The sequence below is a fragment of the Acomys minous genome, assembly GCF_964271855.1.
Source record: "Acomys minous genome assembly, chromosome: 1".
Lineage (NCBI taxonomy): Eukaryota > Metazoa > Chordata > Mammalia > Rodentia > Muridae > Acomys > Acomys minous.
Window position 1 is genome coordinate 23,639,438 of NC_140483.1, and position 21,093 is coordinate 23,660,530.

The 21,093-nt window shown below is 44.8% G+C and overlaps 1 protein-coding gene across 7 annotated transcripts in view; it reads left to right on the forward strand.

Annotated features, from left to right (window-relative positions):
- Positions 1-21,093, forward strand: part of DDR2 (discoidin domain receptor tyrosine kinase 2) — a 117,362-nt gene that overhangs the window by 19,144 nt on the left and 77,125 nt on the right. For 4 of the 7 annotated variants that reach the window (XM_084787180.1, XM_084787179.1, XM_084787178.1 and 1 more), the window contains one exon: positions 100-252. The exons of the other annotated variants lie outside the window; for them this stretch is intronic. The gene's annotated coding sequence lies outside the window, so the exon portion shown is untranslated. The remainder of the gene's footprint in view (positions 1-99; positions 253-21,093) is intronic. 7 annotated transcript variants of the gene reach the window in all.

Sequence of the window (21,093 nt, forward strand, 5' to 3'; positions counted from 1 at the left end):
GCTTGGTGTACTGCTGGTGGGGGTGCTAAGAAGGAACAAAATGTGAACGAAGCAAAACCTTGCAATAAAATATTGCTTTTCCTTCCCCCTGCTATCAAGGGAAATCTACAAGTGGCCTGATATTCGGTGTTCCAGAGAGTTCAGAGGCTTGTTGCTTGGAGTCCTTTAAAGAAGCTGCAATAGTCGAAGGGGAGCAGGAAACTCCTGCGTTGGAGGACTCTGTTCTACAGAGAATGTTCTGCGCCCACTGATGTAAGTAGTGGAGGTCAGGGCGTGGCTCACATTGAAACTCGTTTATCTCATGGGAGTGTTGGATTCCGGAGTGTGTCTTCTAAGACTACAATCTCACTAATTTTTATAAGTTGCTTTCTTTCAACAATAATTTGAAATGACTTACAAGAAAACGATACTGAGAACCACCCAATCCTGGGATCTAGAGCAGAGAGCTGAACACAGTTTTAGAGGAGTAAATAACCTAAAACCTGTTTCAAAGCCAGGGCAGATTGTACATCGAGGCAGGACTGGAGGCAAAGAGAGAAGCATTGCTACACTGCAGAGATTTTCCCAGGTCTCCAATACGTCGAGGAGGTCGGCCGGAGGTAACCTCTGGTCTCGCGAGACTTCTCACGTCACACTCTGGGCAGGTCCGATCTCTCCAGTGAGTCTAGCACCGTGGCCGCTTCACAAATGTGAGACCCTTGTAGCATAGAGCTCGCTGATATCAGAACCATGCCTCTTTCATGCCTGCAGCTGTATCTCTAGGATCTAGCCCAGGGCCTGGAACATGAAGGATGCTCAGTGAAGGCTCAATGCCTTGCCTTAGACCTGGTTCTGATAACTTCTATTCTGTAGCTCATTGAACCAAGATGCACCATCTTCTTCATGCCTGTTTCTTCACCTGGCACTTGGAGGCTGCTCAGTGAAGATCCCTGACTTGCCTTAGACTTGCTTGTGCCCCCTACAGTTTCTGGAATATTGTTGAGTACGTGAATGACTGAGAAAATCGTGTGGTGGAACTGTGAGATGAGTGATTCCTGGGTACAGGGAAAATTCAGCGTCTTCCCCATTCCCCTGCTTGTGGCCATAAGTCAAAGTTTAATGAATTCTTTCCACAGGTTGCTTATCAGTCTACCTCTGCTCTCCTCTCTTTTCTTCCTTCCTTTGACAAAATCTTAATCAGAAGTTTCACAGCGGATATTTCAGAAGGAATAATTCATAGCTATGCTTAGCCACCAATCGGAAGTTATTTCGGGGCTTTCTCTCTTCCATTAGATTTTCAAGCACCATTTAGTCTCTCTGTTCTACCTTTGAGGGGCTATGATTCTGGTCTTACTTCCTCTGCCCCCATTTGAAATAACCATTTCTAGAATCCATCATTTCAATATGGAAGGAATGTGCTAAATATAGCCCATGTGCCTTGGTTTGGGTATACATCCCCTCTCGCCTCACCCCACCCCTGCCGCCACTTTCATGGTGTTGTACCTGGAAGCTATCTCAAGTACTTTGGTTCCTTCACGTAAAAGTGCTTTTTGTCACAAATCCAAGTTGTTTTGAGCTGTCAGAAACAAATAGGGAGAGTTATCCGTGTGTGTGTGTGTGTGTGTGTGTGTGTGTGTGTGTGTGTGTCTATAGTAGAGAGAGACAGTGGGAGATTAGAATCAGGAGACAGGACAGAGTGCAATATAGAAGACATGGGCAGACAGTGGTGAACAGACAGAGGAAGAGAGAAGAGAGGCGAGAGGAGGACAAATCAGTCAATTATACCTTCATCTTAAACACCCAGGTTCTGTAGCAATTGACTGTGTCTCTCTGGAAGCTCTGACATCCACTAGGGAGCCGGCTCTGTGCAATAAATCGTGTGTGTTAGCCACACAAAGCAAGCAGTGCTAGAGGAGTTTAATCACCCAAGGCTGTAGTCAACTTCCGCTGTCATGACGCACTATGCAAGACTATCAAAAAGCAGGTGGCCACACCTTGAGCTCCAGATGACCTACTGACAGCTCTTCATCCTGCACGTTCAGTTTGGATGCTGGTTGTTTGGTCGGTCATCTTACTCATAAGAAAACAGGAAACTGGTCATGGTCTAGCTCCATGCGGCCTAAAGCAGTAGCATCATTTCTGGCCGAGAACTTGGTCAACAAGCATTTCTCCTCGCGTTTCCAGCCACAGTCTGACTTTCTGTCATGACTTAGATACCCTTTCCCATCACAGTGATCTAGGCAAGGCCTCTTTCTGATTCATCTGTGATGGGAGACAGTGGTCCCATATATCCTGGAGGACATGTGCTCTGGGACATGAAGACAGCGCTGCCTGGGGTGTTGGAAGTAGGAATTGGTGAAGGTTGAATAGAAACAAATCTAGGAGCCATCTGCTGGCTACCGAGTATGTTATGGCAGAGGTAAATGAAATACTGTGATCACGTGGATGAAGATTTGTGTCAGGATTATTTTAGCAAAGGTGGGGTTGGGATAAGTAATTAATTAGAGGACCCACAGCTATCATAAGTGCGCCGCCAGAGAGGGAAGGGACCCACCAGAAATGGAGAAAAGCAAATCTGCCAGAGGGAAATGGAGGTAAAACACACCCAGGTTGACTTAGACATTTCTGGATGAACAGAGCTCCATAAAACAAAAACAAAAACAAAAACAAAAACAGCTCAGGACGGATGTAAGCAAAGTACTGGGGGCTGGAAACCAGTAAGCTCTTCTGTTGCTGAGATTCAAGATCTTTGAATGATATTTTTACTTAGTGAAATAGGAACGGTGTTTATTGAGTGTCTGAGATGTTTGAGGAATTGTGGGAGTGGTTGGAAGGGAAAGATGTACTAAGTAGGAGACAATTCCAGCTAAGCTATTCATGGGCAAAGGGGAGATGAAGGAGAGGGAGGAGGGGAGGGAAAGGGGGAGGGGAGGGGGAGGGAGACACACACACACACACACACACACAGAGAGAGAGAGAGAGAGAGAGAGAGAGAGAGAGAGAGAGAGAGAGAGAGAGGTACATATGCTCAAGTGCGGATAGAAAAGGTGTCAATGGCACTTGTTTCTGGAATATTACAGAAGAAACGCCCTGCACTTGAAAGGCATGGAGCTTGAGTTAAACCCTGAAGCTAGGAAGGGATCCAACATGTAGAGGGGAAGGTATAATCAGTTGTTGTTGTTGGAGCTGACTGAGGCCACAATGACCCAGAGAGACCTGGCTGGGCACGTGAGGTGGAGAAGAGAGAGGAAATAGCAGTCCACTAGGAGCAGAGGGTGGGCGGAGGAGTGGGGGATAAGGTTGCAAAGACAAGAGCCCCCCCAGAGGGGGCAGCATCCTGTCTGCTGCCAGAATAGGCCAGCGGAATGCTGACTTGGGGACTCAGAATTTGTATGGTCCTTGCTCTGGTGGTGGTGGTGGTGGTGGTGGTGGTGGTGGTGGTGGTGGTGGTGTGTGTGTGTGTGTGTGTGTGTGTGTGTGTGGATGCTAAGAGGGGTGGGGATGGGGAAGGAGGAGGGCAACTTTGCTTTTTAGAGATGTTCATCTGTGATGTCTGTCTTGTTGAGTGACAGTAGTTATGATTGAGGTTTGAGGTGTCACAAAAACAAACTTTCAGAGGAAATATACATACTCGGGGGGGGGGGGGCGCCTAAAACTATAGGTGCATGGCATATTTTGAGCTAATGTTTTCTCTGATTTCAATCTGTTAGTTTTGCTTTGATCTTTATTTAAGAGTCAGCCCTAACTCTTGCTCTCCAAGCAGACTGTGGGCTGCAAGCTAGAAATACTATTCTCAGTTTCAACTCCCAAGTCTTACAATTTTTCGTATGTTGGATATTTTAGCCCCAATCGTGGGCTGTTGGGAATAATATTAAACATTCCTTGCTGGCAATGCTCACTGAATTGCTGCAGAAGCCTGAATCTGGTCTAAGTCCCTGCTTTCCAGGGCACCAGGCTCATGGCTCCTGCCTTCAGATAGATGACAGGGAATGAGGCAAGAAGAAATTTGAGTAGAAGTGTGTTTGGGCTCAGTTGGTAAAAAGCATTTGCTTGATGACCAGAGTTTGGTCCTCAGAACCCAGAGTGGAAGGAGAGAACTGACTCCCAAAGTGCCCTTTGATTTTCACATATGAGCTGAGGTATGTGTTTGTGCGTGGACACACACACACACACACACACACACACACACACACACACACACACACACACCACACCTCCACACACTAATAAAAAGAAAAAAAAATCCTTGTATGGGCCTGTTGTCACCTGTGTCTTCCGTTGGAAAGGCAGTGTTAGTCCCAACCCACTTCTGGTCTGGCCTCTGGGCAGCCAGATTCAGATGTTTCCTTTTTTTTTTTTAATTTCCAGGGAGAATCCCACCACCTGTGTCTTGTTTGGGGTTTCTGAATTGTGAGATGATGGCACTCCCAGTTCCTAGAATAGCTGCCTCTGTATGCCAAACGTATGAGACTGCACACAGCGATGGAAGACAGACAGGAGTTAGTTCAAGGAGCAGCAGAGGAGCTGGGACCAGGCGTCTGCTCAGCAAACACACAGCAGAGATGGAGGCTGTGGGAGGAGAAGGCAGGGCCTGTGGAGTCACTTGAGCACTGGGCACTCTGCTCTGCAAGCCATGAGGGTTCTAGGCCAGTGTCTCTTCCAGAACAAAATTTTGAAGGAGGTAGGCATAGGGGCCTGGACCCCAGGAGGTTCAGTGTGGGTTTCTGTGGGAATCTGCTTCAGCCCCGGGAGCTTACATTCTTTTTTTCTGTCTACCTACCTTAGCACACAAGTGATATTTTGAGAAGGTAGAGTAGGCACATGTGGAGAGTCCTCTTTTTTCCCCAATTCTAGAATCTGATTCACTCTCCATCGATTCTGAGGGACTGTGGGGATGAAGTAGGACTCCTCACATGGAAAACTCCCTGACCTCTTGCAGGGAGCCCTCAGGGAATTCTTTAAAATACCTAACTTTCCTTATGTCTGCTTTAGTGATAAAGCAGAAGACTTCATCCTACAGATCCCACGATGCATCTTGTGGTAAAAACACTTGGCTTTTGTTTTTTTATTAAACCACTGGAAATATACCTTTGTTCCCATGGAGGTGACAAAGAATGGGTGTAGTCGTTTGGAGTGATGTTGTGAGATGTTATACATTTTGCTGTGGGGAGATCTGATTTCCCTGCAGTGGGTAAGACAGACGGGAAGGGAGAGCAGTTAGGTGCTGCGAGTGCTTGGGTCGGTAGCCCAGTGAAAGAGCAAGGGCAATGCAGGCAAACAATGCCAAGCAGAAAAGAGAGGAAGGGCCTTTGACTACACTGGGGTGTGGTGACTACAGCTGCATCAGCTCTGGGAGCAGCAGAGAGTGGCCTCCTGTGATTACAGAACAAGGGACAATGAATGCACCCAAGGGAAGATAATGTGCAAACGCATAGTGCATGTGGACCAGAAAGCACCACTCATCTTCTTTTGTTGCAAAACTACACTTTCCAAAGCCTTGGGCGAGGATACAGAAGCCTCAGATTGAGCACTTGGGCCCCGTGCTACGAAATGCACAGCAGAATTCCCCTCCATAAATCCTAGAACCGGAGAGGCTGGGATGGCCTTTGAGAAAAGAAAGGAGATGTGACACTGATGGGAAGACAGAAGAACATGAGGATGCAAAGAGTAGCCAAGGAGTGAGAGATAAAGCCAAGTCAGCCATTCCCTGTCCTCTGTGAACTAATTTGCATGGGGAATATATATATATATATATTATATTATATTATATATATAAATTATAAAAGACTATTAAAACAGGAGAATCTGGAAGATGGAGAGTTGGTTCAGGGGTTAAGAGCACATGCTGCTCTTCAAAAGAAACCAGGTTCAATTCCCAGCACCCACATGGAAACTCAAAACTGACTATAACTCGAGTTTCAGGGAATCTGACACCCTCATGCACACATACAAGCAGGCAGAACACTGTACATAAAGGAAAAAAATAAGTAAACCATTAAAAAAAAACCAAGAAACTACTTTCATTTAATAAAATCTCTACTTCTTTCCAATCCTAAAATTGTATACTTTTTCATGTATTAAATAATAAAAAGTAGAAATCAACCAGACAAGATGTATGAATGATCTTAAAATGTGTCTATATTGTTAGATTTAAGAATTTTTGTTTATGAATGTACTATGAAAATACTCTAAAAGGAGCAAGTTTCTACATAAAGACACTTATTACAACATTTTGTGTATGTATATATATGAAAAGGAGGAAAGAATTGACTTAGTTTACAGGCCAGAGCCCATCACTGATGGAAGGCAAGGCAGGAGCACAAGGCAGGAACCAAAGCAGAGGCCACAGAAGGAAAGGTGTTATAAAAATGTACTTTTTCTCTCTACAGAGACTGCACAAAATCCTAGGGAATTTTCTTCTTTCTATTCTGAGATCTCCTTTTTTAAAAAGCTTCTAAAATATATTCATTGCTCAAAGTTAAATTCTTTCTATAAATCAATCCAATCCAACAATAACAACAACAACAACAACAACAACAACAACAACAACAACAGTGCAGGCTTTGTATCTGGGCTCTGCTGAGACCTTTGGGAAGCTCTGTGACTTCTATGGAAAAGAAGGTCCATGATTCTTGGATTGCTGCCCCCCATCTTTCAGAATTGAGTCCCAGTTGATCTTTCCAACATCAATGCCCTAAGTTCCCTCCGTGCATCTTCTCAAGAGCCCTTTCAGAGCTCCACCACGCCCAACTTCCCATATTGGAACTTGCATTTGTTCCTGGGGACAGCATGTCCCAGGGCATGCGTTAAGCGCTGTAAGGTGTTCCAGTACTCCTTGCAGCATGACCAGGTTTGCTCAGCTGTGTGGTCCTGGCAGGTCAGTTCCTTCTCCATCACACAGGGCATCTGTGAAACAGGGAATCCAAGGATAGTCACTAAGGTTCCCAACAGTTCTACAGCAGAATGGGCTTTGTTTCTCACTGTGCCCCTTCCCCATCCGCACCTCCTCACAGGCTATGGCTGCCTGAAGTGGCCTTTCTTCTCCCTTCTGCCTTTCAAACGCCACACTTCCTGAGTTATGTTCCCTCTCCTTCTTGATCTGTCCCCGGTGGTTTCAATTAATAGTGGCTCTGTATGAATTTTTGGCTACTCAATACACTGTTGTTTTTTAAAAAATTAAAACCATAGCACATACCAAGAATATAACAGACAATGTAATTTGAATTACCATTCAACACTATGGGGTGGGAGGACCTAATTAAACGGTCTTTAATATAGCAATGAAACATCTCTAAATCTTCCATTTTATTAGCAGCCAGAAGGCTCTGAATGGCTTAAGTGTAGAAATCTTTTCTGGTTCCACTTTCTGGAACCAAGCACGGTGTGAAACACAAGGTGGAGACCCCTTAAGTATGTGTAAGATGAATGAACAAACAGCGCAAAGGATGGACAGATTTGGTGGCAACAGGGGTAGTGTGGACTATGGAAAGTGTTCAGCACCATAGCAGAGTGGGCGGTGGGTCATTGCTCAGACTTTAACCACCATGAGGTTAGTACTTCCAGCTGTGTAAGTGTGTGTGTGTGTGTGTGTGTGTGTGTGTGTGTGTGTGTGTGGTGGAGAAGACTTACCAGATAAGAATGCTTCCCTTTGGGTGACATATATCTATGTGTGTGTGTGTGTGTGTGTGTGTGTGTGTGTGTGTGTGTGTATATATAGTGTGTGTGTGTGTGTGTATGTGTGTGTGTGTGTATGGCAGAGAAGACTCACTGGATAAGAATGCATCCCTTTGGGTGGCACATATTTGTAAGCGCAGATACTCCTACTGTGGAGGCCATGTGCCTCACTCACAGAGTGAGTTCAAAACCGTCCTGGACAGGCTAGTAAACTCCTTTCTCATAAGTAAAAGGAAAGCCAGGGATCTAGCTCATGGATAGAGCACTTGTCTAGCTTGCATGACACCCTGGCTTAATCCAATCCCCAGTGCTGTCAGGGGATTAAATGTTCTGGCCATAAGGAGAATGTATATATATATGGATGTATCCTCTGGTATGTGATTGCAGCTGGAGGCAGGTAATTAAGTAGCACTTTACTTTCTTTAGTCTTCTTCTTCTTCTTCTTCTTCTTCTTCTTCTTCTTCTTCTTCTTCTTCTTCTTCTTCTTCTTCAAAATGATATAATATGAAGTTACATTTTCTTTCCTAGCTGTTTCTTCTAACACTGCAGAGGTGGCTACTTGCCTTAACCTTACAGCTCCTGGCATAGCCCCAATGTTACATATATTTTAGCTATGTATGCACATGCTAATTTAAAAATAGAACCATTTTTGCCTGTTTCTTTCTCCAAATCAACTATTGTCTTAATGAAAACAAAACCACTTACTGTTTGAGAGTGCCATGATTTGTCACCTGTCACTACCCACCCATGATTTGTGGTTATGAATGTTGTCCTGTGACCCTCCTAACACATATGCATCTGTAAGCCTTGGGGTAGAGCTTGCTTTATTAACTAGTTATCCGAGCACTTACTATTCTCTTGACTCATAAACATTTCGAGGAAGGACAAAGATTTACAGATGAAGAGAACAGAGTAGAGTAAGGGAGGAAGGGCCTGCTTGAGACACAAACAGGCTCACCCTAGATTGTGCCAGATCTAGGTTTTCTGATGATTTGAACTGTGGCTCAGAGCTCCCTCCATCTCATTTCAGTAAAACCATGAGAGGTTTTATTGAATAAACCCAAAACCATGAAGAGAGGGGTGGGTCAGTGAGCAGACCCTTGCAGTAAATTGTGTTTAAAAAAATAACACACACACAACCCCCCAAATCTCAAGGCCAAATTCATTTGAAAGATAGAGTTTGGAGCAAATACACTAGTGGTGAGAGAGGGGCCATCGTGGGATGACTTGTCCTTCAACTAGTGACGATCTTTTTTGCAATGTTCCCAATATGGTAGCCAAAGGGTGAACACGGCTTAGGTTGCATAGGAGCAGTAGGAGAGTGTCAAGGAGTGTGCATATCAACAAGGGGCACTACTCTCCCCCTCAAGCAAAGCGTCTAGGGAGGGCCTGTAGGAATCTGGTTGGGATTACCTTTATTTGCACTTTCTTCAGTTCTCTTCTGGAAATACCGACTTGTTATTAAAACTCCCAGATGCAATCAGTTGTCACTCACTGGAGACAAAGCATTATCACTCAGAGGTCAAGAGCACAGAAGAGAGGTTGGCTAGAGGGAGAACAGTTCAGCATGGACAAAAGGAGAACTCACGGGCACAGCTCAGGGAGCCGGGGAGGCGACTAGGGATGTGAGTGAACCATGTGCCTTGGGTACAAACTTAAAGACGCTGAAAGTGAAAATTAAGAAACTAAGATAAATACTGTCTTAATTCAGTATTTAGTACACCAACTGTCAACCAACAGTCTATGGCCAAAAGCCTGTTTGTAAATAAAGCTTTGTAGGAAAGCCACCAGAAATGGAGGTGGGGTAGCAGGGAGATTCGGGCTTACGCTTTGACTTTAAAAATCCTGAAACCTTAGGCCGCGATCTAAGAGAAACTATTTCTGAAGAAAGAGAACAATGGATTTGGCGGCTTCTCTTAGCTGTCTAGGGCTCTATAACAAGCTACCGGAAGCTGAGTGTTGGAAGGAAACACACTTGCAGCCTCACAGTCCTGGAGAAAATGTGAAAGCAGGATGCCAGCAGAGCCTAGGTTGCTCTAGAGGTTCCAGAGAGGTAGCCCGCCGTCACCCTCTGGCTTCTCATGGCTCCTGCATCCATCCGGCCTTGCCTCTGTGGTCACCTCGCCTCCTTCTTGGGTTTGCCTGTTTTCTCTCAGAATGATCCACTGGGTGATGTCGACTCCAGAAGCGAAATGTCAGAACATATACAGAGACATCATTTCCAAATAAGGTCCTTACATGCAGGCAGAGTCAGGACTTGAGTAAATGCTGAGGTGCACGGCACACTTCAGCCTCGTCACTACTAGGGAGGAACATTTCGCTTCACGCAGAAACATACGCTTGCAGGAGTGGGCATGGATTGGGGGAACAGAGCTTGCATAATTTAAACTTCTAAGAAAATGCAGGGTCGCTCCATTAGGGGCTACCGACACAATTCTATGAAAAGTCCCTGCTCTCAAGTTCTCAGCTGATAGCGATGGGAAAACATTTGTACTAAATTATGCATTTCTTTTGTTCAATTTTTGTTCTTCTAGCACAAGCAACTTACTAAATTATTTCCATGTAATACATTTTAGATTTTTTAAAAAATGTAAATTCACCAACTGGGGCAAAAAACGCCGTTTGTCACATCTGGTGCTCTGATTTGTAGTTCACAACGCTTGGCTATTGCACCTGGGAGGCCAGTTAAAGCGTCTATCTAGAAACAGCTCGCTCGCTCAGAATGGTTCGAGTTCTCCGTGTAAGCCTCAACTATATAAGTGATTTGCTTTGTAAACATTTTTATAGTGGAAAGGTAAAATTGAATTCATTCTGATTTATTTCAGTTTTTCTCCTTATTGTAAATTAAAAATAAGCAGAATCTAAATAAATATATAATTTAGAAAAATGTTTAGGGAACTAAAATATTCTAGAATTTGGATTAGGTGTTGCAGGATATTTTGGGTTTCCCACCTTGGGTGAGATTTGAAACCTACTTACGTGCCCAATATTTATCTACTGGTGTTAGGCATGGACTCTTCTAGAGACAGGGAGTAAACAGTATATAAAGTAAGGGTCTTCAAATCTGAGCTTCATAGGAGAGGTCAAGATAACAGAATTGAAGAGGAGAATATCCATGACCTTTGAAAGAAAGGTGTTTATTTTTTAACTGTAAACAAAATTTAGATTTTCCTCCAATGATCAGAAATCAAAGGTGTTTCATACCGCGTGGGAATGTTGCCACTCTCATATGCAGATGCACTCAGTGGTGCTTAAAACCTGTAGTGTTAGCTCCTTGACTATAGGCTACCCACATCTGGCTGTACCATGCTTATTTCTGATACTTAAAAAAAAATAATTGCATTTCAATTTAATTGATTTTCTTTGTAGTCTCATATTCTTTGGGTACCATATTATTTCTAGCAAGGGTTCTGGGTCTTCATTAGACTGTAAGATGTGACCATGGTAGCCTTTAGCTCCCAGTAGCTCCTCAGAAAGAGGGTCTCATGAGCACTCTTATCCGTGACGGTGTGTTGAAAGGCACATGCACGGGTCTTGAGCAAGTATCCACTCTGCTGTGTATTCATATCTGTAACTTCCCTGTCCTACACAGAAGAGTGTTCCCAGCACTGTTCCCCATGCTCTGCCACTTAGTCTGTCTGCCCCCTCTTCCACAATATTTCCTGGGCCTTGGCATAGGTGATATAGATGCCCCGTTTGGAGCTGTGCAGAGAATATTTTTAATGAAACATATTCTTTTCAGTATTCTCACAAGGTTCCTCTCCAGGGCACTGAGCTATCAAATATGAGTGCTTTTTCATCCCACCATCAGTGCAGATGCAGGTCATACAGAGTCCAGACTTAGAATATTGGTTCTTTTTTTTCATAAGATCAGCAATTTTCTCCTGACCTTCTTCAATCTTCATTGTATTTCTAGAAGATTTCACCTCGGTAGTCTTCTGTTGTGTCAAGACATGTCTGCATCCCATTGCGAAGGCAGTTTAGACTTCACTCTCCATGTCTGCAGTGTGGAATCCTGCTGGGGCTCTGGTTTCAAAGAGATGATCCTGAAAGCCGGTTACTTGTCATAGTTTGTAACCGCTGTTGCTCTTCCTAATCTCCCCACATTTAAAATATGTAGAATTTCAGTTGGTACCTTCTACATTGCTTCTCTTATTGTTATAACCACAAACCTCACAATAAACCACTTAAGGGAGGGTTTATTTCAGCTTACAGAGGCTTGAGGGACTAGAGTCCATCACTGAGGGAAACACGTGTCAGCAGGCAGCCCTGTGGTGGCTGGTCAGGTCGCTTTTATACTCAAGAATCAGAGGGTGGACAAGAAGTGGGGCTGAGCTACCAGACCTCAAGGTCTTCCCCCCCAAGTGACTCACTCTCTCTAGCAAGACCCCCATCTCCTAAAGGTGCCATGCTTTCCACAACAGCTGGGGACCCAGTGTTCCAACGCATGAGCCCATAGGGGACTTTCATATCTAAACCGCAGCGCCCTCTTTGATGCATATTTCCTCTATTCCATCTGCATAGATGAACGGAAAGAACTCATGTAGCTGTGCAAGGCTGGACTCAGAGTCTGAAAGATCTGAGCTGGACTTAACGCCGTGGTTGGAGATCGGAAAGTATCTAGGTTGCCCCGTGCGTGCCGTGCCCTTCCATACTCTTCTGTGGCTTCCAACTGTCTCCCCGGGAAATCCTTGTGCTTGAGGACTGCTCTTTGCTATCCTATCTTTACTTTCTCCCTTAGAAACTTGTTGTTTTCATAGTGCATACTCTCTCTGTCTCTCTGTTTCTCTCTGTCTCTGTCTCTCTCTGTCTCTCTCTCCCCACTCCCTCCATCTTGCAAAAAACTGGAAAGATTTTACCTGTGCTATATAAATAAATCTTCTTTCTTTGTCGCCATTAGCATTATTGGCAGTAAGATAACTCAGAGAGGGAGCCTCAGGTATTGCATATACCTCTAAGAAGTCTTGTGGCAAGCACTGCTCCTAATGGTGGGGTTTCAGGCTATGTGGGAGGCATCTAAGACACTCTGGCTCTCACTAGTCACAGGCATAGATAGTGGCTTCTGTTTGCATCTCTGCCATCCAGAACATCTCCTGGGTCCTAGCACTCTCCCAATAATTATTATTGCTTTATTTTTCTAATTTTACTTTTGGTCAGCACATTACTGGATATGATAATGGGCGAGGATAAAGGGGAGTCGAGACTTACAGTGTTAGGTTGGAGCAATAAGACATGGCGTTCTCTTGTGCAGCAAGGGCACTACAATGAACAACGGAACGTATCTTAAGAGCTCAAAGAAAAGACTGAGCATGTAACTACATGGAGCTGATAGGAGGTTAAGGTGATGGATATGCTTCGTTGGTCATAATCAAATGCATGCATGTATCAAAACATGTAACTACTTACTGACTAATTGATTCAGGTGATTGAGGGGGATGGTCAGCAAGCTCATGTCCACGGGCCAAACTTTCGGGAAGGAAGGCTGGAGCTCTTGGCCTGGGCTGCGGTTGCTGTACACAGGCAGGATTTCTTCCTCAGATTATCAGATGTGCTTTCATGTTGTGGCTTGGTGAAGGATCGGACAAGACTCATCCCCATTATCGTTGAAAATGCTCAACTTCTTATTAGAATGTATATGTATATATATGGGAATTTATTAGAATGACTTACAGGCTGTGGTCCAGCTAATCCAACAGTGGTTGCCAAAGGAGGCTCTAATGCCAGTAAAGGAATGGGCCTGCTGCCAAGCAGGCAAAGATGCCCTTATATAGGTTCCCAGAGGAAGATGTGGTCCAAAATAAAGGTGTGTCTTCCTGCCTCAAGATCTGGATTAGAAGTTGGTCTTCCTACTTCAAATTTTAAAAAAATTCCTCACTGGTATGCCCTCCATTTGTGGATTTTAGTTAATCCCAGGTGTAGTCAAGTTGACAACCAAGAACAGCCACTAGTAACTTGGCCAACACAAAGTTGAAGACACAAAGCTCTGCTGATGCCTCTGACTCCAGTTGCTTTCTACAAGAGCAAAACTCTGGCTATTTCTGCTATCTGCTGATACTGGCTCACATGATTAGATGTGGCTTCTCCCTGGTTTCTGGAGGCATCGGGACATGAATTTCAGGGACTTGACTCTGGTACAAGTCCTGTGGAGCCAGGCGGTGTGATGTTGCTTTTTCCTTTGGCCCTAGTAAACATCTTATGTTTGGTATGGTGGTTGAAATGCTGGGTTGAGTCTTTGATTTGTGTGCCAGGAGGTTCACAGTACATGAGAGGTGTGGGTTCTTAGGGAAGAGTGGCTGTGGCTTGGCCTCTCTGCACCCTGTCAGTAAGCGCGTGCGCAGGTACACACACGAACTCACACACACACACACACACACACACACACACACACACACACACACACACACACACACACGTAGGGGTGTCTTCTTGAGCTTTGAGAGCTGCCCTGAGAAAAAGGCTGAGGTCTTGGTAGAGGGAGGCAGTGGGTGTGAAGAAAACAGAACAGGGCTAGGAATGATGTCTAATTCCTGCCTTCCCATCAGCTTTGTTTTCCCACTTCTGCCCTTATTTGCACCACAAGCAGCAGGACCCATCATTTCCTTAGTACCAGGCCAGGCACAGGCCTGCTAGAGTTCAACAGTGAACGAGGTGTGTCAAAGGGTAGGTACAAGCTTGGTGAAGAACTCACTCTCTGTTATAGCCTTCCTTTTCTGCCTCTGACAGGTTTATCAGCCTTTTTGCCACCCCAGTCACAAGCAGCGTGGTGTTTGGCCTCCCATTTCTACCACCCGGGTTACACAGTCACTCCTGTTTCTGTCACCCAAGCTACACAGTTACCTCCCTCATTTTGACTGCATTGTGGCTCTTCTCTCTCCCTCCGTTCATGTCTCACGTGTACTGTTGTGACTGTCTACGAACCTTTGTATGCAGATTCAGGCTTATACTCCTTGCTGTCTTTGCTTGCTGGTCCCCACCTCTTTTGCCCAAAGGGCTCTTCCCTGGAGTCTCCAGAGCTCACACTGTCTTCAGAACCTCTCTGTCACTGATAACTTTCCAGGAGATGGCAGCTGAGGTCTGCACATAGATGTCTGGGTTCTGAACCCAGCACGGCTCCTTAACTTCTGGGTCACCTACACATACTCTTAACCACTGTGTGCTGTGGTCATTCTATCTGTGAATTCACGACGAAGTGAGACAACACACGTGCAGCTAAAAGTGCCTGACGTTACAGCACCCCATGGGGCAGATCCTCTTTGTCTTCGCTAGGGTTTCTACTGCTGGGATAAAACAGCATGACCAAAAGAGACTCCAGAAGAAAAGGTTTTTTTTTTCATGTTGTGCTTCCACATTACAATCCATCATCAAAAGAACTCATGGCAGGAACACGAAGTCCAGAACAGAAGGCCATGGAAGGATGCTGCTTTTACTGGCTTGCCTTCCATGGTTTTCTCAGCCTGCTTTCTCCCACCACACAGGACCGCTGGCCCTGGGGTAGCACCATCAACAATGGGTTGGTTCCTCCCACATCAATTGTTAATCTCGAAAATGCCTACAGACAATCTGATGGAGGCGGTTTCTCAACTGAAGTTCCTCTTTCCTTCTTCTTTTGTCAACTTGCATCAAGTTGACAAAAAGAGCCAGGACACTCCTAATACCTTTCCCTTTTGGTTTTATGACTCATTGTTTACTATAATCCGGTACTGTTGTTTGTAGCATTGCTCACAAACTAGTGGCAGGGTCCACACAAACTGCACACCACATACATACTTACTGTATTAGTTACTTTGTTTCTTGCAAGGACCAAATACCTGTCTGAGAACGCCTTAAGTGAGGTGAGGTTCGTTATGATTTGAGGCTTATTGGAATCCAGCCCTTCAGTGGTAAGTTGGCTCTGTGGAAGCAGAACGGGGCAGGCAGTAGAGCCAGGGTGGAAACCTTAAGGCCCACTCTCAGAGACTCACTTCTGCTGGCTAAACCTGTCTCTCAGTGCCACCAGTTGGTGGCTAAGCGTTCAAACATACAAGCCCAAGGATGGACATTTTATATCTAAACCATAACATTTGTCTTTCTTCATGTTCCTCTGGGAACTAGATACACAGACACAGACACAAACACACACAGACACAGACACACACACATACACACACACACACACACACACCCATGTACATGTGCCATTTATATGCTAAACAAATATCCATGATTTGTGTATACCCTTTAGCTTATTAATTGGCTTGATTAATGTTTTGATGGTGTTCCCAAATAAAAGATTTAGACAAATGTCCATTCACTCTGTTATAATGAGAGGCGAATTGCTGTAGCTATACTTTATGTGTTCGTGTGTAAGTGAGGACACAGCCACACATGCCACGACACATGAATGCAGGCCAGATGACAGCCTCTGGTGTCAGCCTTTGCCTTCTATCCTATTGACACACGGTTTTCTGTGTTATTTCCCACCGCGCACGCAGGACCAGCTGACCCACAAGTGTGACTCCAGTGCGCCAGTGGTTCTCCTGTGACTCTTTGTTTCCCATCTTGTGGCAAGAGCACAAGGGTAAAAGGGACGCACTGTGCTGCTGGCTTTTCTGTGGGTTCTAGAGGATTCAGACACAGCTTCTTACTCTTCCCCAGCAAACACCCACTGAGCCAGCTCCCCAGCCCAAGATCCCCTCCACCAGCATACGACCTGTTCTTATAAGGTGTGCTGTGCCGACTGGTTTATGTGAAAAGTTGCAGTGGGCCTGGTCCCAGGGCCTCTTTGTCCCATGAGCCGAGCACGCTCACAGACATGTAAACCTCGGAGATGAGCTCATAGGAGTGGTTGCTGCAATGAAAATAGCAGTGTGAGGCTGTGCCAGGGACTTCAGCTTCACAGAGTATAATTAGGATTTTTCTCAAATCATTGCCCACTATAATTTCATCGTTACGTATATTCTTTAATTACGGGCTCTAATAGTCCAGTTTGGTTCCGTAATTAGGTATAAAGATGTTGATTTCAGAGCCATAACAATCAGCTCAAATGTACTTCTAAATTCCTTCCCGTATCCTATCTTACAAGGGAAATTAATACGCCATAAAAACTTGTGCATGGAAAGAGCTTTCCAGGGGGGCAGTTGTGAGGACACGGGGAGTGTTTTCACATTGGAGGCTTTTGGTTCAGGGAGGACATGAGGCTCTCCGCTTGCCTCCGTGCCCCTATGGATTGTCTGCCTCTTTTCTGATAGGTCAAGTCCGCACTACCGCGGGCAGAGGAGAACCTCTCAATTCATGTCAATCTGTATCTATTAATTGGAAAACTTCGTGAAATTAAAGCTTTACTGATTCATGGGAAAGGAAAGAACAATTCGGACAACTGTGCCCATTTGCAAATAAAAATCATACTGGCTCCATGAAGCGAAATGTACCATATTCCCATTTTTCGGCATGTTGTAAGTGAAACAAACAAAAAGGCTGATTTCAGAGTCTATATATGTACTCACTCATGCCCTGCCCCCATTTGTAACGATCCTTCCCAGCCTCCAGGAACCCCTCTTAAACTTCTTACATCTATGAGTTAACTTTTTTTTTTAAGCTTCCATGTATGAGTGGGAACATGTGGTGTTTGTGCCTGACTTGTCCTTTGTTAATGTCCTCCAGTTCCATCCAGGTTACCTCAACTGACAGCATCTCATGCCTGTCACGGAATGGTATTCTATTGCATACCACATTACCTCTATCCTTTATCCTTTCATCAATGCACACTGCGCGGATTCCATTTCTTGGCTGTTGTGAATAGGGCTGCAATCCACAGGAAGTCTAGGTCTCTCAACACTTTCTTTCTTTCCTTCCCTCTCTTCCTTCCTTCCTTTCCTCCTCCTCCTCTTCTTCCTTCTTTCTAGATAGATACCTAGTAGAGGGATAGATCAATCTATGAAGCACTATTCGTATTAATTTATCTGATGCTTCCCTCTTGCTGGGCAAGGTGGTCAAAGGGTGCCATTTATGGTTTTGCCCCCAACAGTTTAACTTATTCAGGTTCTTAATTCATTTTCAGTTACTATGTGTTGAATACGTTAAAAAAAAAAGATTTAGCTTACTTTGGACATTTGCAGCTCACTAAGCCAGCACATAGGTTTCTCTATTACCTCCCGTGCCTTTTGGAAACAATGGCAGTAAGCAGTTACATCTTACTCCCAGCCTATGGTGTTGTGGGCACTGTGCTAAGCAGAACATATATAAAGCTTTTAAGACATGCTACGAGGGAAATATTGTCACCTACCTTCTACCCATGACCAAAGTCAGGCTCACTAAAGTTAAGCCATTTCCGAGTCACACAGCTAAGGCTGCGTGTCAAAGTCTGTTCTGCTACCGTCTGTGTTCGTAGGCTCCCATTCCCCATGATGGAAGCTCTCACTCTTAGCTCTCTATATCCTGCTTACGTAAAAAGGTCACTGCATTTCTCTTTGGAAATCAAAGGGCACCATCTGATTACAAGTGACCTGCTTCCTCTACGGTCAAGTGTTTTCGGTCAATCACAGAGAACAAATGGAAAGCATTATTCCAGAGTCAGGGCTAGCTTGGGTTTGATCCAGCACTGGATAGTGCCAGCTGGACCGTGGGGCACATGGAGAAGGATAATATCTCACCTGAGATCCAAGTCCAAGGTGGGTTGAGGTATAGACCCCTGCCCCCTTCCCTTAAACTGTTTCTTCCCCAAGTGTTCAGGCAGGATGCTGCCTATGGCAGGGGACACCACATCCAAATGTGGCTGTTATGGGGTGGAAAACTTCACATATGTCTAAGCTTTGTTCCTTTCAGCCGTGTGCTAGCTACTATGGAAGAGTTAAACAGAAGAGCACGGGCCCGCTCCATCTCCGCATTATCTTGCACAGGGCTGACATTCAGTGAATAATTTACTTGTTGAAGGCTCTTAACTGATTGGTCACAGCTTAAGCAAACCTCATGAATAAATCCCAGTTGATCTTTTCAGGCTCCGTTGTGTCTTCTCCCGATGGGATTCTCATGTTCACGGGCAGCCCAGGAGAAAGAGGAAACCCGGAGCATCCGTCCTACATGCAGTGTTTCTCCCTGTCCGACTTGTCATCATCCTCATCCAAGTCGGATTATTTATGCACACAGTCTGTTATTTAATGTCCTGGGACTGAATAGCATCTCCCAAGGAGCCTTCAACCCCATTAGCCAGCAGCAACAGGAATATGGTGTTTAGCTCTCTTAGAGAAGCTTTTCTTACCAGTGAACTGTGAACTCCTGCTTTCAGGTCAAGATAGGAGCTTTCAACAGTTTCTTTGCTCCACCCTCATGGACTCTAACCCTGTGAAACTAGACCAAATTAAATACATTTTTTTCCTGTAAATTGCCTTGCTTATGGTGTTTTATCACAGCAATAGATAAGTAACCAGGACAGTGCTTGAGCAAAGACTTTAAAAGACTATACAAAGGAACCCAAAATTTAGCCATGAAGAATTTCAACTTGTAAAGAAGAGGAAGAGTAAATTTAGCGAAATCCCAAATCAGTAAATGGCACTTGAAGGAGAGACACTGCCATGTGGACAGGTCTTTCAAAAAATCATTGCTCTGGATCCAGACTAGTTGACAGTCCTGTGATTTGAGTAAGGTAATATGACTTCTCTGAACTATAGTTTGTTATGTGTAAATCAGAGACTCTAAGACTCCTATCACAGGGCTGCGTGCTGAGAGGTGGTGCATGTAAAATGCTAAGAATAGTGCATGGCACACGGTAAACACTTTCAAATGAGTTATTGTTAACCCCACTCTGCTGCAGTGCTGGCCTCTCTCCTGTGCCAGCATCCTGCTAATAAATCCCATGAGTTTATTGCAGAAACTAAGCCTTTCAGAATTTAGAGCTGGGAGGAACCATAGAATAATTTCATTAACTCCTATTTTCTGGATGAAGAAACACAGGCCCAGGGTCACAGAGTAGGTCACTGAAGAATTCAAAAACAGTCTCTGTCAGTTGCCTGGAGCACCTTTCTTCTCATAAAACCACAGGCCCACAGCCTGGCAGATGGATGGGCCAGTCCTTTAGGGGTCGACCCTAGATATCTCCTCACCCACAGGGCAGTTTGGCTAGAACACCTCAGAAAATAATATTTAAGTCACGCTCGAAGGCCAGCAAGGTGGGAAGACTGTCTCCTACTCTCCAGGGTGGGCCAGATGAGGAGCCAAGACATCTGGAGGTAACGTGGGACAGAAAGAAAGCATGCCTCTTCTCAGGAGTGCACCTGAGCAGCGTTTAAAGGCAGGAACACGAACATGTTTTCGTTAGGCTGGTTCTTACATGGCTGAGACAGGCCAGAGTGACATGTATCTGCTCCTTGCTGACGGCTTCACTCACTTGCAGTAGCCTTAGACACATTTATATGAAGCGTCACACAGAACAATGAACTTCTTTACAAAAATGTATACCAACACTAGTAACCAGACCTAGAGAAGGCTTCTTTTTAGTAGCAGGGAGGACTTTGCTCACAGCCTCCTGTCTGATGCACTCTAGTCATCTATAAACACACCATGGTAGCAGATGTAAATATGTTTTTGTTTTGATCCCAAGTGTGGGATGTGAAACAGACCTGTGTGAGGGTATGCGGTGGTTTTTGTTTGTTTGTTTTTGCCTTTTTTTTTTTTTTTTTGCTGAAGACAGACTTGTCAGAGAACAGGTGATGTTTATCCATTGGAAAAGGAACCGCCTCTTGCAGGAGCATGGTCTTTGCCAACTGATAAACATCCTAGTATGGACTCTGAGAGGCTATATATACATATATAAGCCCCAAACAAGAGGCAGTGTTTTTGGTCTTGGCTGTTCATCACTCTACTTCAAGACGCTTCCTAGAGAGAACCACTCCAGCAAACAGTTTGAGGCTCCGGGTTCCAGCAGCTGTGGTTGCAGTCACCTTTGCTGAATTGCTGGTTTCCTGTTTAACTGGTCTATTGGAATCCTGCCGACTACACCAGTGGAATCACTCCAAGGAACTGAGTCTAAAAAAGGTCTTTTTCTTTTGGTCCTATTAATCTCTTTTCTCTCTTATCTAGGGTAGGTGGGTTGGAAGGGAGGTATAAGCATTGAAGAACCCCAAATAAAGTAGGTTTGAAGAAGTTCACAGCCTACACACCGTGCTTGCAAAATTGAGATTACAAAGGCAAGGTATTTCTAAGAAAACTCAAGTTCACTCAGGGATTTGTTGATTAGCTTCACGGAAGTTATTCAGGCAGTTATTCAGGAAGTTATTTGGGAGCCGGGGGAGTCTCGGGAGTCTCATGTCCTTCCCCAAGTGTCTGCATCTGTTTGTTTTTGTTACTGAGGATGGTAGAACGAGACAAACAGAACACTGTCTGCGGCCAAGAGATCCAGATTGAAAGCAGAACGTCCATCTGGGCTCCGCTTCCCCTCTTGCTGTGTGTCTTAACCTGTCTAGATCAGCA